The sequence below is a fragment of the Vidua chalybeata genome, chromosome Z (assembly GCF_026979565.1).
Source record: "Vidua chalybeata isolate OUT-0048 chromosome Z, bVidCha1 merged haplotype, whole genome shotgun sequence".
Lineage (NCBI taxonomy): Eukaryota > Metazoa > Chordata > Aves > Passeriformes > Viduidae > Vidua > Vidua chalybeata.
Window position 1 is genome coordinate 75,157,254 of NC_071570.1, and position 15,845 is coordinate 75,173,098.

The window sequence follows — 15,845 nt, forward strand, 5'->3', positions numbered from 1 at the left end:
TGTTTGGGCAAAACATACTGGACACTCTCCAGGTTGTAAAGATTTTGACCTTGGTGCAGCAAATAAATGAAATAAATATATAAGCATTGAGGTCCAGACATGAATCAGGGTAATGTGTGCATTTGAAAGTCCTGGAAAATCAGCCAAAAGCTGACATCAGCACTCAGATCCTTCTCAGCTTTTTGAGACTTCGTGATTTTCATTTTTTGATTTTCAATTACTCGGTGTTTTCGGTCTTCTTATGTGACTTGCCATGCATTGTCATATTTGTCTAGAGATTTTATAACTTTGCATATTAGCAAACTCATAGTTTATATGTACTTCTTACCATTACTTAATAATTTGTTTTAAAAATTAGGCTGGTTTTAGTTGTGCTGAGTGGAGGCCATGCTCAGTGTAACGTGACAAAGATTTTATGTCTGCTAATAAGGGAAATATGGGTACTGGTATAATTTGGATTTATAAAAATGCAGTATACCTTTGGGATAGACTGGTTTCCATGACAACACTTTCTTTTGTATTTTTTTAGGCTAGAAATGATGGGCAGAAGCTGTTTATTCAGCAGTGGTTAGGTCAGTCTTTGGTTTTGGTTAATTAAACACTGCCAGAATACCCAAAATTGCTTGTCTCCATATAACCTGGCTGCAGCAGAGAAATAGATTGGAAGGGCCCAATCCAAAAAGGAATTGGCTAAATATTGGCAATTGTTTTACACTGATCATTGTTGATCACAGAAACAAATGGATAATCTTTCTTTTTCCAGTTCTGTGTTACTCTAATCAATCTTTCCAATGCAGCAAGTCAAGTTCAAGGTACTGCCTTAAAGCACTGTAAGCCTGGGCTTTTAATGACTCAGACTTATTTGTAATCTTTGGCCTTCTAATTTTTTTTTAATCTTTGCTAATCTACTGTAAATTGTTGTCATATCCTGTGCACACACACTCATATTGCAAAAGCAGAAGGTCCCACAATGAATTCTCCCAAATCCTCCTGACTCCATTGATTTATTTCTCCCCGTGGTTATGAAATTCCTGATGTTGTTAATGAGGTTCCCATATATAATATAATGACATTAAGTTTTTTCTTTATAGCTGTAAAATAAATTAAATATAATGATGCAAGTGACCTCATTTGATGAGAGGAGGATGCTAATTTCCTAAATCAGTTCAGAGGTGGATAACTGATTTGCCATATTTCAGAAGAAGATTTCTACCTGCTTTAGTTTTGTTAGAAATCTATAATTTCTACAGCTGCAGAAAATGTTCACCACCGATGACTCTGCAAACTGTCACTGTGCAAGATTTCTTGTGAAAAATCCAATGTTTTGGGGTGTATCCCTTCTCATTTTGAAGGCCCTTCAGATGTTGTCACAGGTTGTAAGATTTCAGTTTCTTTTTTAAATCTGATCATGGAGGGTGTGAATTGCAGACATGCTTTTAATATCGCTTCTTCAGATGAAAAAAAAAAAAAAGAGCACCTTTTAGATTTAATAGATTTTCATTGATTTTTGTACTTTTCCCATACAGCCATTAGCACACCACCTTGGCAGAATGTGATAATGTTTTAGCATCAGATGAGACTCTGACTTCAGTTATTTATCCGAGATTCATGTGCTCTCAAGTAGTTCTGCAGCCTCTGAGAAATCCAAATAGTAGGTGATAATTAAAAGCTTATTTTTAAAAATAATCTAAAAATAATATAATGTTTTATAATTTTGTTTTTAGAACTTGCTTTGTATAACTTCACATTCATACCTGTTCAGTTAAAGACTTAAACATGTCTTCAAACATTGAATTAGGTTTAATTATGAAGAAAAGGCACTATTGATAATTTAATAATAATGGGCATGTTTATACTTTCCTTTGTATTTTACATTTCCAGGGAGGTTTTTTTTTACCTTTTTCTCTTTGGAAATGGAGAAGAACTTATTATTTCATGTTCTTTTCAAGCCTATATAAAATTCATATCTTCATAATACTTTCCTGAAAAAATATTTTTATTTACCCCCTGCTTTCTTTCCCCTGTGTTTAGATCCTCCAGACACATCATACCATTAAATTGGAACTTGGCTCAGTAGGATTCTTCTTAAAAATTGATTGTTTAGTATTTAATTATTTAAGTTTTGAGCCCTGGTCATCTTGGTATCTTCAAAGTTTGAAGTGAGTGGAGTTTCAGTGAATTCTTTCAAAAAAAAGAAATATTGAAATAAGAGAATGTTTAGGAGGCAACATGAAAAATATTCTTTATCGAACAAAGAGCCTCACTTTGTTTTTGAGCTTGGCTTCACAGACTTCTGAGCTGTACGACCAGCCTTAGAATGTCTTTGTGAGGCCAACAAATGTATCTGTTTGATATATTTCTGTTCCAAGTATGCTGGAAAACCATCTCTTTTCAAAACTCTGCTTGGATTGTGCCCATTACCCAAGGAAGCTCTTTAAGCACTGTTCATTTGGCCACCAATACTAATATTAGCCACAGTTTTACTCTTCTGCATCAGATGACAGCTATTTGTGTAGAATTTACCTTTTTTTTCTTTTTTTAAGGTGCTACCACACATTTAATTGGAAATACCTTTTGAAACTATCAGGAGTCATGCACAGTGCTTAGTTCCTTTTAAAGTGTGTTTATTGTAGATTGAATATTGAGCAAAATTAATACAAGATCTTGCTAACTGAGATGAGTTAATGCACTGTGCACAGACTGAAATACAGATAATTCCATTTGGGCGTCACAAAAGCTGTTCTACTGTGGCAGCAATAAAAATTAAATGTGACTCTAGCCACTTCTCCCAGAAGAGAAACAGTACCTTCTTCTGGTTGTGGTGATCAACCAGAGCCAAGCATGGGTAAAACCCTGCCTTGTCTTTCTAGCTTTCCATCATAATCCTTGAGGTTTATCCTTTAATCCCCTCAAAATGAGGCTACTTCCAAGTTTCTGGAACAAAAAAAAAAAAAAGAAATCTGGAGGTGCCTCAGTTGGAGGCATGGCATCTTGTAGTGCTGGCCAAGACCCTCGTGTGGTCGCTGATTTTGCAGAGAGCCCCTCAGGGGCAGCAGTGCCCACACCTGGGCACAGCCAAGGGGGTCAGGGCTCCAGCTGGAGGGGCTTTTGGTGGAGCCCTTTCATTCCTCCCACCAACACAGCAAATATTGGAAGCAAATGCATTCTTTAAAGCTCTTCTCCCAACCCCGTTGTGAGAGGGAATCTCTGAAACGGGTTTGAAACCACCCCAGGCAGGAGCTGCTGCTGGGGCCCATGGGTGTCTGTCACATTTGTGAAAAATAAAGGAAAAGGTTGCACCAGGAGGCAAACCAAGAGTTTCTCTGAAGACAGTGTTGGGTGTTCCTTGGACCTTTCTAAAATCATCCCTCAAAACTCTTAATTTCAGTCACTCCCTGCAGTAAAACGGATCAGATGTTCCCTGCCCTCAGTTATGTCTGGCCTCAGTACCTGTTTGTAAGTCATAAATTAAATAATTTTGGAGTAAGAAGTTCTTCTTCCAATGTAACTTAATTTTGAATGAAATTGACATAAATCTCATTATGAGATTTAGCTGGGACAGATGCAAGCGCTGAATATGGGTATAAGTGCACTCTCTTCCCTTAAATTCTGGGAATGTTTTAACAATTCAACTTGCTCCATTTCTTAAGGAGAACTTAATCCTTGGGGTTTATTTCCCTCTTTGCTACCAGGCAGTAAAAAGAGTCCAGCTGTACTTATTTTATATTTACTCCACCTCTCTCCTGCGGTGTAAGCTAGCAATACTGTAATTACAGGGCTTTTGTTTTTCTCCCTGCTGAATAAAATTAATCATTTGTGTTAGTGATACAGGTATTTTTTTCTGTGGTGTCTGTGGTCCCCGGGATTCCTTTGTAAGAGAAGCAAGTGATGTCCCACCCTTAATGTTTCCTTTCCTGCTGCTGAGGGAAGAGGAAGGAGTTGACAGTTTGCACACAAGGTCTCCTCAGTCCCCAGAGAAGTGATATCCTGCTTGGTCTGGAGTCTTTTTACCCCCCCCAAGCACAGATTTCTGATTTCTATTAAGATATACTCCTCATTGTTATTACTACACCAAAAAAAACCTGTTATTTATTTAAATATGTAATGGATGTACAAGATTGTAGGAAACTGTTAGGAACCATTAAATAACAAGGTGACTTTTCAGGGAAGCTTCATTTGGTCTTTTGTAGAATATATGTCAAGAAAGGCTTTAGTTTTACTTTGGTGATAGTTTCCCTCCCCCTTCCTTATTTATTTAATTATTTAAATTTTGGGTAGCCATTGCTGTGAAGCTGAAAGTTGGTACTGTTAAGTTCCAGTGCCTCAAAGTGTTGGATTTAGCTTCAAAACAACGCTATGCAATGCCTTTATTAGCAGTAAATATTAAAATTTCTGTTTCAGTGGTATTATTTGAAGTCTTAATTGCACCAGTGAAGCACAACTTGACTCAGTTTGTCAGAACTGAGATGTCTTACTTCTGGAAATTCAGTTCAGAAGGTTTTTGCTGGGTCATGTGGCTCTGAAATGGTGATCTAGTGCTACATAAATGCTGTGCTTATGCCTCAAAAACGAGTCAAAGTGGTGCAGAACAGGTGGGTTTCTCTCTGAGGAAAAGAATGGGGACAAAATGAACCTCATTTTAAACAAGGGTTAAAATATTTTCTGAGCTCTGATGAAGTCATTGTTCAGTGTTTTCTCTCTTCTGAAGCAAAAATGGTGCACTCAGAAATTCCGAACTCTGAAACTGCCAGCTCTGGAGTTCAGAATATACAATGGGAATGAAAAATTTCTATCTTTAGGCTTGGTGTGGGAGGCATTCTTTGAATATTCGTATCTTAATTTCAAAGACGTTGCATACCATCAAGATAAACAGATTTCTGTGCCCAGCACTTTGGGCATCTCCAGGTGAGAGGAAACTTGCTCTTCATATGGATATTAAGTGACAGTGTCAGTATGATAGGCCAAAAATTAAAAACCTTACTGAATGGATATGAAGCAGTTCTGAATGTTTTAAATTTCTTTTTTTTTTAGCCTGCTGGAGCAATTCTCCGAACAAAAAGCATGACAGGCCGTGTGAAATGAATGATAATATAAGGGTGTGAGAGTAATTATTGCTTAATTATTTGGAAGTCCTTTCTTTCCAGGGAGGGAAAAAAAACCTTAGAATAAGTTTTCTTGTTGTCTTTGTCCTCACTGTTTAGAATACTTGCATTTTATCTGTCTCTAGGGATGCAAAGTGTGTTTTGAGCTGGGGCTGTCAGGCTCAGAGCATCACCTGCAGGACAGACAAAGGGCTGTGCTAGGGGAATGACAAAGTTTAACAATTCCTGTGCTCCTTAAAAAACCCCTTTTTTATCTTGTGGTGGTCTTTATTCCCTTTTGCAGTGTTTGCAACATGTTATCAGAAAAAAAAAAAACCAAAAAGCAAATAAATCAAATCAAAGCAGAGAAATTGAATGTTTTAGTGCCTTCATTTCTAAATGTAATGTTCATTGCCTTCTAAATGAAGGAAAAGGTGGTTGTTGAGTAGTAGGGCAACAATTTGGGAGGGCGTGTGAAGGTTAGATTTTGTTCTTGCTTAGCTGCAACTGATAAGAAAAATTGTGGGTAAACGTTCTGTGAGTTTGGCCTGGTCTTAGGACAACGTGCTGGTATCAGGAGCCACAGATGCAGAGGGGCTGTGCCGGGAGAAGCTGGGAACTGTTGCATGTTTGGCAGGTGATTAATGACAGGCTCTGTGAGGAGTGTGAAAAAAACACAAACAGATACATTTCTGCTCAAATTTAGAGTATGTAACATTTTGAATATGGAAAAATTTTTTAAAAATCCCAGTCTCTTACTGATAAGGGGGGATTTTGGTTCATTTAGTGTTAATTCCTTGCAGTTTTTCTGTGGAATTAACATGGGCTGAAATTTAACCCTTCACTAACATTTAGTTCCAGGGAGGAAGAGATGTGGAAGGTTTTGTGCATGCGTGTGTACTTTTTATTTTGCTGTGAGTGATGTATTGTTTTTGTCCAAGGGTTGTGTTGTGCAGGCCTCCATCTTAGGTAGGGTCCCCATGACAAAACCTGGCTGGTGGTGCTGGCCTCTGCCCAGCTCATCCTCCTGCCTCCTGGAGAATTCCTCTTCAATAATTTAAACTTGTTTTGTTGTTCGCAACACCCCGTAGGTATGTTCAGAACCGTGGCCAAAGGCTGCTAGTTCTGGCTGGAAGTAATAGCTGTGCTTCTTAAATGGGTAAACAAATTAAAAATAAATATTTTGGGTTCTTTTATTTTCTTTGTTTTCCCCCCATCTTTTTGCCTTTTAGGTGTTGTACATGGGCATAGCTAACACAATGTTTGTCCGCAGCAAGGAGCAAAGGAATTTAATCCATACGGGTTAAATCACACATTCCCGTTGCTTTTAAACATGGTTTTGTGCGGTTTCTCTCTAGAAAACAGGATCCTATAATTAAATCCTGAGGCTCCACACGCCCTGTGTCACGGTGGCTTCTTGATACATCTCGATTTCCTGGAAGCACAAAAATCCAAGTGTCTCAGCTCCTGGTGGAAAGCGAACATCTAGTGTCAGACACACTCTGGAGTGCCTCAGTGTGATAAGGAAATGGTCCTGTTTTATCATATAAGCACAATAAAACAACTGTTGTATTGCAGCACTAGGAAGAGGATGTGTAAAGGTAAAATTATGTCAGTTACGCTTTTAGTTATTTTGTTTTCTACACTGTTAGGTCTTGTCTGATATTAAAACTCTGATTGGCACATAAAATAATTCTGAGCCATAGTTTTGATACAGAAGGTGTTACAGAGTACAAGAAGCTGGAGAAACTCTGGCGGAAATCCTTCTGTTCTCATTAGTTTTATATTTTTTTGGATGAGGACCGTGCCTGTGGCAGAGACAGGGTACCAGGTGGGACACTTTTATTCCCCATTCATTTTTGCCAATGAAACTCAAAAATGTGGTTTGTTTTAACAGGCTCCCATTAAGTCTTAGCAACTAAAGTAAATCAGAAGAGGTAAAAAATACTGGTGGGTCAGGGAATTGGGAGGAACCTAAGGAAGGCAAGAAAACAAGATATTTGTTGGCCAGGAAAGAAAAGGGAATGAGAACAGAATAAGTCAAAGCAAAAAAGTAGATTTTCCAAGTGCTGCAGCAGTCACTGTTGGTCATGCTGGGGTGGTCAAAAAAGCTCATGCTGAATAGCTCTAAACTCACTTATTTTGTTTGTCTGGTGCTCCTTTGCTGGGAAGGTTTGCTTCTGTGAAGACTGAGAGCAGGTGCAAAACTTCACTCCTCTGTATTTTTTATTTTAACTTTAGATGGTCCTCACTTACCTTTTTGCAGAGTTGCCCCTTAAATTATTTACTGTAACTTGATTAAAAAAAAAAAAACATGCCAAGAATTAATTGAAGTAACTACAGTCCAAAGTACCTAATACAGATTAACTACATAGAAAACTTGATAACACAAGTCTTAATATTGGCACAAAAATATTTACATTCTGATCACTGAAGAAGCTGCTGCATCTTTATAAAGTAGTGCTGAATGTTAATAACAGCAGGGTCAGTCACTAAGCTTCCAATGAATCTGGCGTTGGGTATTTTGTTTATTTTTCAGCCTCTGGATATTTCCCAGATTGGGAAATCCCTTAGCCTAAAAACTCCCAAAACAAACCGAACAATAAAACCCCAGATTTGGGGTTTTATGAGACATCCTCTTAAATAAAACTGTTCAGAACAATAAAGCAAAATGAAGAGAGTAAGCACATGGAAAACACTCCTTACAAGGAGCTGTTTTATCTCCTGGCATGTTCTCCCAGAGGAAGTGATGAAATCGTGGCTGATTTTGGGTGGTTTGAGCGCAGGATGGACGCGGCACAGGCAGTGAGGTGGTGCCTCAGGGCAGCTGACCTGGTATTCCTGGTGCATCCAGAGGTGGAATTCAGCTTTAATCCCGGAGCTGCTCAGCCCCTGGTTGCTCACGTAGGGCTGTTCTTTATATTAATGTGCCTCTCCTTTATTCAGGAAGCGTCTAATGGTGTTGGGGGGAGGGGAAACTCATTAGCTTCCTTCCTGAGTAATATAATTTTTATTTCCTGTTGTAGCAGCAGCCTCAGCCAAAAGCAACAGCCTAAAAAGTGCGTGGGGGAGGGCTGCCTGTGCAAAACATTCCCATCTCTGGAGTGAAATGCTGGTTACAAGGATTCTGAGACCCGTGGGCAGTTTTAAGCTGCCCTTTGCAGTCAGATTTTGAACTTTCTGCCCTTTCTTCTTTAATTGTGGGGATGGAGGTGACTCAGAACTCCAGTAATGGGAGCATTTGCATTTACCTTCCCCATCCTCCCATCCTCCTGAGAGCCCCAAAGGTCACCCCAAACGCCTCCCAGCTGCAGGTGTTGCTGGGACCTGTTGGGCCTGGCCAGGTTTGGGTTTTTGGGGGTGCCCCATGGATGATGGATGCAGGTCTCCCTGCAGGTACCACACATATTTCTCTTCACGTTCCAACCGTGGTACAGCTTAAATTGGAAAACACTGAGCAGCCTTTCCTTGCCTCCTGTAGTTTTGTCTTAGCACTGTATTGCAGCAAAAACTCTTTTTATTTTATTTTAAAACCTTATTTCCTCCAAAATAACCAATACACTCAAAACTTGAGTGCTTGAGGGGCACCACAGGAATGGGCACTGGTAGAGTTGAGGGTTGTTTGGGATGAGAAGGATTTAACAATTACACTGAGAAAAGTAATAAGACACTGTTTGGGTTTTTTGCTGGTTTTGTTCCAGTGCTTTATCAAGTATGTTTTTGTCATTGCCATGCTAAAAGTGCACACACTGTCCTGGGGATAAAGAAGGATTTTTAAAATAATTGAAAAACCTGTACAAGTTCATTCCCGTGGCTGATAACACTTCGTGATAGCGTTACCTTAGCCTGAGAAGTAAAAAATTCTTTCCAACTTTCATATTGTATATATTTAAACTCAGATATTTGTCACCTTTTCACACATTGTACTGTGTTTTAGGGTGGTTTTCAGTCTGAAAATTACAAGTTGTTTCATGCCGTCTGCTCTAGCTAGACTTTCACCAATCTGAAGTAGTTGTGCTAAATGTGAATTTTGCCGTGTGTACAATTGCACAAAGCGTGCTGCAAATTCAAATTCATACAGGAATAGCAACAAACTGGGGCCAGTAAGGAAAAAAATAACCCCTTGATTGTCCTTCTTCTATACAAACTTTGCACCTTTATCTTGGATTTTCAGGCTGGAGTGGTAATACTTTAATTATGCAGCAGATGAAATAGACCTGGGTAGGAATGAAATACTCCAGACATTTTAAAGAGGTACCAAGTGGAGTGCATAGAAAGTAAGAACAGCCTCTGATGTGTATGATCTTGTTTCGTAAAATATCCATGCAAATGGTAATCACAAGGAATGAGAAAAAAGGGTGTTTTCTGGAAAACAGACCCTGGAAAGTCCCTTCCGTGGAGTGGTACTTGCAGGGAAAATCAAAAGTGTTTTCTGTCCATTGCACATGAAGCTGGAGGCACAAGGGAAACATCAAGCGCACAGGTGAGCAGCTCTAAGGTAATTGCAGGAAAGAAACGTCACCATCCCAGGAATCTGCAGTCCCTTTCATCAGCACTTGCTCTGCGCAGGCTATTAGGGTGGATGAGGCAGTTAAATGAAGTACTACAATTATCCACTGTTACCTGGCACTTAAGTTTTGTCAGCTTTTGTAGGAAGCACTAATATCCCTCCCCTGGGACCCCCCTGCCTGTGGAAACCTGCTTATTTTTCTGTGATGGGCTGCAGTCCCCAGAGAGTGAAGAGCCTGGAGTTGTTTTGAGGGACTGGAAGGCTTAGAACTGGAATTGAAGAAGAGGAAATGGTGGAATGGGGGAAGATTCAGAGTTCTGTGCCTTGGCTGCCACTTAGAGCAATCCCAATAAAAGCCACCTTTTCCTCCTCCTGGAAAATGCCTCTGTCGTAGTTCAGTATGGAGTTTTTGACTTCAATTCCCATTTTCTCTTGTTTCCAGCCTGTACATTACATAGTTCTCATTCTGCTGTGTTTTAACCTGAAGCTTAAATTTAATTCCAAAGACACTGTGGGCCGGGGGCTGTTCAGGTGGCACATGGGTGACTGCTGCTCTCCTGTAGATAATTCTCTTAAATAACAGAGCTAAACTGGATCTGTCTATCGTTTTCCTTCTGTAAGCCTCTCTGGGTTAGCTGAGGAGAAAGCCAGTTTTTTATATATAGTGAAATATGGATTATTGCAACCACTAAGTGCTCACATTAATCTCTGGTGTTTTAGGCCATCTTGGACACAGTGCTGAGGTGAAGGTGACCCTGACAGGTCTGCGCTCACAGACTCACTCAGGGACCTTGGGAAAACAGGATTGCTGTTGTTTTGGATCAGTGTAATGTGACCTGATTTATTTATATAAACAAGGGGGTTTATACCTGCTTTGCTTTTAAAGGTTCCTTCACTGCAAAATGTGCATTTTTAGTGAAGATACATATACACATAATTCTCATTTAAAACCAGTCTGTTTCTATATGCAATCTGTGCATGTATAAAACTGTTTATGAAGGCAATTTTTCATACCATATTCCTGGGTTTAGCTGATCTTTTTTTTTTTCTTTTTTTTTTCTTTTTTTTTTTTTTAATGAAGTGCAATGAAGAATTACATGGTGAAGCAGAAGTTTCAGCAATCATTCTTGCATCAGCTGAATTTTGAATCTTGTTCCTTGTATAACATAATGTATTTAAAAATACACTGTCAGTTGCTGTTTTCTGTGTGGGTGACCCAGTAGTCCATGGACCAGCCAGGTGGAATAGCTGTGCATGGATCACCATCTCTTCAGTGTCTGTGTGGGCACCACCTAAAAACCCCAATAATAATACAGTAAGCAGAAGAATAAGATTTTAAAGGTGTGCTTAGGAGCTGTAGGAGGTAGTTAACCCTGAAAGATTCAAGCTCTCATTATCACTGCTATGGATTTTCACACCATGGGGTGTAAAATAATTGGTTTCCTGAGGAGGAGCCACCTGAGACAGGTTCACCTGCTCTGCTGTGTGACTTGGGATCCAACGACTTTGGTCATGTTTGGAGCCAGGGCTTTTCCTGGCGGGGCTGTTTCTCCTTGCCCCAACCCTCTCCAGCCCTGGGGTGCATGCTGGGCACTCACAGGCTTGGTTTTCTTGGGTCAGGATCCCAAAGAAAGGGAATTAAGTTTTCTTTGTTTGGTTTTTCTAAAAAGGCATCCAAAAAACACATCCTAGGAGGAGTGAGCCCTGCTCTGCATCTGCTGTCTCTGGAGGAGGGATGGAAGATGGATGGATGGATGGATGGATGATGGATGATGGATGGATGGATGATGGATGATGGATGGATGGATGGATGATGGATGGATGGATGGATGATGGATGGATGATGGATGGATGGATGGAAGATGATGGATGGATGATGGATGGATGGATGGATGGATGGATGGAAGATGATGGATGGATGATGGATGGATGGATGGATGGATGGATGGATGGATGATGGATGGATGGATGGATGGATGGATGATGGATGGATGATGGATGGATGATGGATGGATGGATGGAAGATGATGGATGGATGATGGATGGATGGATGGATGGATGATGGATGGATGGATGGAAGATGATGGATGGATGATGGATGGATGGATGGATGGATGGATGATGGATGGATGGATGGATGGATGATGGATGGATGGATGGATGGATGATGATAGATGGATGGATGATGGATGGATGATGGATGGATGGATGATGGATGGATGATGGATGGATGGATGGATGGATGGATGATGGATGGATGATGGATGGATGGATGATGGATGGATGGATGATGGATGGATGGATGGATGGATGGATGATGGATGGATGGATGGATGGATGATGGATGGATGGATGATGGATGATGGATGGATGATGGATGATGGATTATGGATGGATGGATGGATGATGGATTATGGATTATGGATGGATGGATTGATGGATGGATGGATGGATGATGGATTTTGGATTATGGATGGATGGATGGATGGATGATGGATGGATAATGGATGATGGATGGATGGATGATGGATGATGGATTATGGATGGATGATGGATGGATGGTGGATGGATGATGGATGGATGATGGATGGATGGATGGATGATGGATGGATGATGGATGGATGATGGATGGATGGATGATGGATGGATGATGGATGATGGATGGATGATGGATGGATGATGGATGGATGGATGGATGATGATGGATGGATGATGGATGGATGGATGGATGATGGATGGATGATGGATGGATGATGGATGGATGGATGATGGATGGATGGATGATGATGGATGGATGATGGATGGATGGATGATGATGGATGGATGGATGATGGATGATGGATGGATGGATGGATGGATGATGGATGGATGATGGATGGATGGATGATGATGGATGGATGGATGATGGATGGATGGATGGATGGATGGATGATGGATGGATGATGGATGGATGGATGGATGGATGGATGATGGATGGATGATGGATGGATGGATGATGGATGGATGGATGATGATGGATGGATGATGGATGGATGGATGATGATGGATGGATGGATGATGGATGATGGATGGATGGATGGATGGATGATGGATGGATGATGGATGGATGGATGATGATGGATGGATGGATGATGGATGGATGGATGGATGGATGGATGGATGATGGATGATGGATGGATGGATGATGATGGATGGATGGATGATGGATGGATGATGGATGGATGGATGATGGATGGATGTTGGATGGATGATGGATGGATGGATGGATGATGGATGGATGATGGATGGATGGATGGATGGATGGATGATGGATGATGGATGGATGGATGATGGATGGATGGATGGATGATGGATGGATGATGGATGGATGATGGATGGATGGATGGATGGATGATGGATGGATGGATGATGGATGGATGGATGATGGATGGATGATGGATGGATGATGGATGGATGGATGATGGATGGATGGATGGATGGATGGATGGATGATGGATGATGGATGGATGGATGATGGATGGATGGATGATGGATGGATGGATGATGGATGATGGATGGATGGATGATGGATGGATGGATGGATGATGGATGATGGATGGATGGATGGATGGATGGATGATGAATGATGGATGGATGGATGATGGATGGATGATGGATGGATGGATGGATGGATGATGGATGGATGGATGGATGGATGGATGATGGATGGATGGATGGATGGATGGATGGATGATGGATGGATGGATGATGGATGGATGATGGATGGATGATGGATGGATGATGGATGGATGGATGATGGATGGATGATGGATGGATGATGGATGGATGATGGATGGATGATGGATGGATGGATGATGGATGGATGATGGATGGATGGATGGATGGATGATGGATGGATGGATGATGGATGGATGATGGATGGATGATGGATGGATGGATGGATGATGGATGATGGATGATGGATGGATGGATGGATGATGGATGGATGGAATGAAATTCCTTGAATTCCGGTAAACCCTGGGGCAGTCTGGGGTGCTTCTGTTGCTCATTGACTCCTCCCCATAACTCCTTTATAGCAAATAATCACCAGCAGGACAATGTGAGGTCTTCACAAGCACAGTGCCTAATTCTGGTTTAGCACTTAGAGGTGTTAACTCTCTGCTCAACAAGTTACATTTATCCAAAGATAGATATTCAGGCAACATGAGAAAAATGAGATACTTTAGAGGCTAGCTTTCCCTGAGTTTTAAATTTGTCCTGTTTTTCTTCAAATGAACATGTACTTGTTAGGGAATTAAGTATTTATTCATCAGCGCCTGCGCACACAAGAAATACCATTGGTTTTAAAGCTGTGAAATTCAGTCTAGAGACTCTAAAGTGTGTATTGTGTTATGTGTTATGTACCACTAATTCCACTGATGTTGGAGCTAATGTTCAAATAAAACCCCCAAATGGATGCTTCAGTAAGTTCTGTCCATGAAAATGGGCTGTCAGAATTTCAGTGTTCTGAAGTAACATGTTTTCACGTTTTGGGACGGAGGAATAACTTACTCTTGGAAAGCAGAGATGTATCCATGGCTGGTATCTTGGTAAATGGTTATTAAAGAGGAATTTCATGACATGAAGGTCCAGACAAGAGCATGCAAATGAACAATTTTTCAGGCTCTGGAGAAGCAGAAAAGCATTTTCATCATGAAGTAAATTCTGCAGGTCAGGTCCCTCTGAAGTCAAATTTAGCTCTTTGTACATATGAGTTTTTCAGTCAGCTACATATGGAGACAAAAATCCATTTTGAGTTGTTAGGGAATTACTGAGGGGGTTTTGGTGTTTTTTTCCTTTCAGAAGTTGTGCATATATTTCCAGCATTGCTGAATCACTCCCAGGCGACCTGAGGATAACCCCAAACCAGGCTACTTTGCATTTCATAATCAAATTTTAGTCTTTCAGCTCACAGCATATTTGTTCATTTGTTTCATAACTTGGAAAGGACAGAGAGATACAGAAAAACTTTCATCTTAATAATCACTATATTCCTAAAATGGAAAAGCACTTGACTCGTGTGGAGTGCTGGGCCATAAGAACTGGGATACAATACTCTGGCAATCTTAAAATCTTTGGAAAATAAAGTGGGTTTAACAATTAGATTAATTAAATGATTAAAAGACACTGTGCCAACCACTTAATTGCTAGGGGAAGTCGGGGTATGAGATAGTCTTGTCATACTAGTCCAATTAGCACAATTGTACCAACCATGAATTATCTGCAGAGCATGGAAAAAAAATGGAAGAGTGTGTTGGGGAAGAAGGAGGAAAGGATGAGCAGCGATCATCCTCTTTGTGCAGCGCGGCGTGTCTTGAGCACAGGGAATATCTGGAATTTAAAAATCCAGCTGGAGCCAGAACGTGTGGGGGCTGGAGCGTTCCCTGTGTGAGGAGGAGCGTGTTCCTGGGGCAGGCAGGGGTCAGACCCTGCTCTGCAGAGGCCCTTGCTGTGATCCTGGAGGGAAAGCAGGCGGAGAGCAGCGTGGGGAGCGTGCGGAGGATTCTGCGGCTGCCGAGCGAAGCTGCCTCGGTCTCCAGGGAGTCTGGAGGAGGGGTGTAAGTGTCACTTCTGGAAAAGAAGTAATTTTGTTGAAATATCACTGCAGCTCGGCTCCAGGCTTCAACAGCAGCAGCGTTTTGTGTCCTCAAGTGGCTTTTGTTGTCGGCAGCGTGGTGGTTCCTGCTGGGGCTGATGGTGCTGCTGCAGCTCGGGAGGCTCCTGGGCTGGGACCCCCGCCCTGCACACAGACACACCTGGCTGGGCGGCACAGGCCTGGGAATCCGCCTCAAATGAGTGCCCTCACCCTCACAGAAAACGGGCTGAAAGCATTCTTTGAAGTATCATTTCTGAATCTTCATGAAGAGCTTCACTGGAACTGCCCAGGGCGGTGTGGAGTCACCGTCCCTGCAGGGGTTTGAGAGAAGCCTGGGTGTGGCACTCGGTGCCATGGTTTAGTTGATGGGGAGGTGTTAGGCCATAGCTGGGACTTGATGATCTCAAAGGTCTTTTCCAACCTGGCTCTTTCTGTGATTCTCCATCTGGGGAAAGCTGGGTATCCTGCTTTTCAGTACAGGTCTGTTCTGGGGGAAAAAGATAGCCCAGAAGAATGGGCAAAAAATTCAAAATAATGTCATAAGTTTATTTCCATATCGACAACACAAATTACTCTTGCACCTTTTTGTCAGTGAATAGTCCACTGATACCTATTCATA

The 15,845-nt window shown here is 41.3% G+C and overlaps 1 protein-coding gene across 3 annotated transcripts in view; it reads left to right on the forward strand.

Moving 5' to 3' along the window:
* The window catches only part of SSBP2 (single stranded DNA binding protein 2), a 127,565-nt gene that overhangs the window by 73,466 nt on the left and 38,254 nt on the right, over positions 1 to 15,845 (forward strand). The window contains exon 2 of one of the 3 annotated variants that reach the window (XM_053969040.1): positions 1,527 to 1,651. The exons of the other annotated variants lie outside the window; for them this stretch is intronic. The gene's annotated coding sequence lies outside the window, so the exon portion shown is untranslated. The remainder of the gene's footprint in view (positions 1 to 1,526; positions 1,652 to 15,845) is intronic. 3 annotated transcript variants of the gene reach the window in all.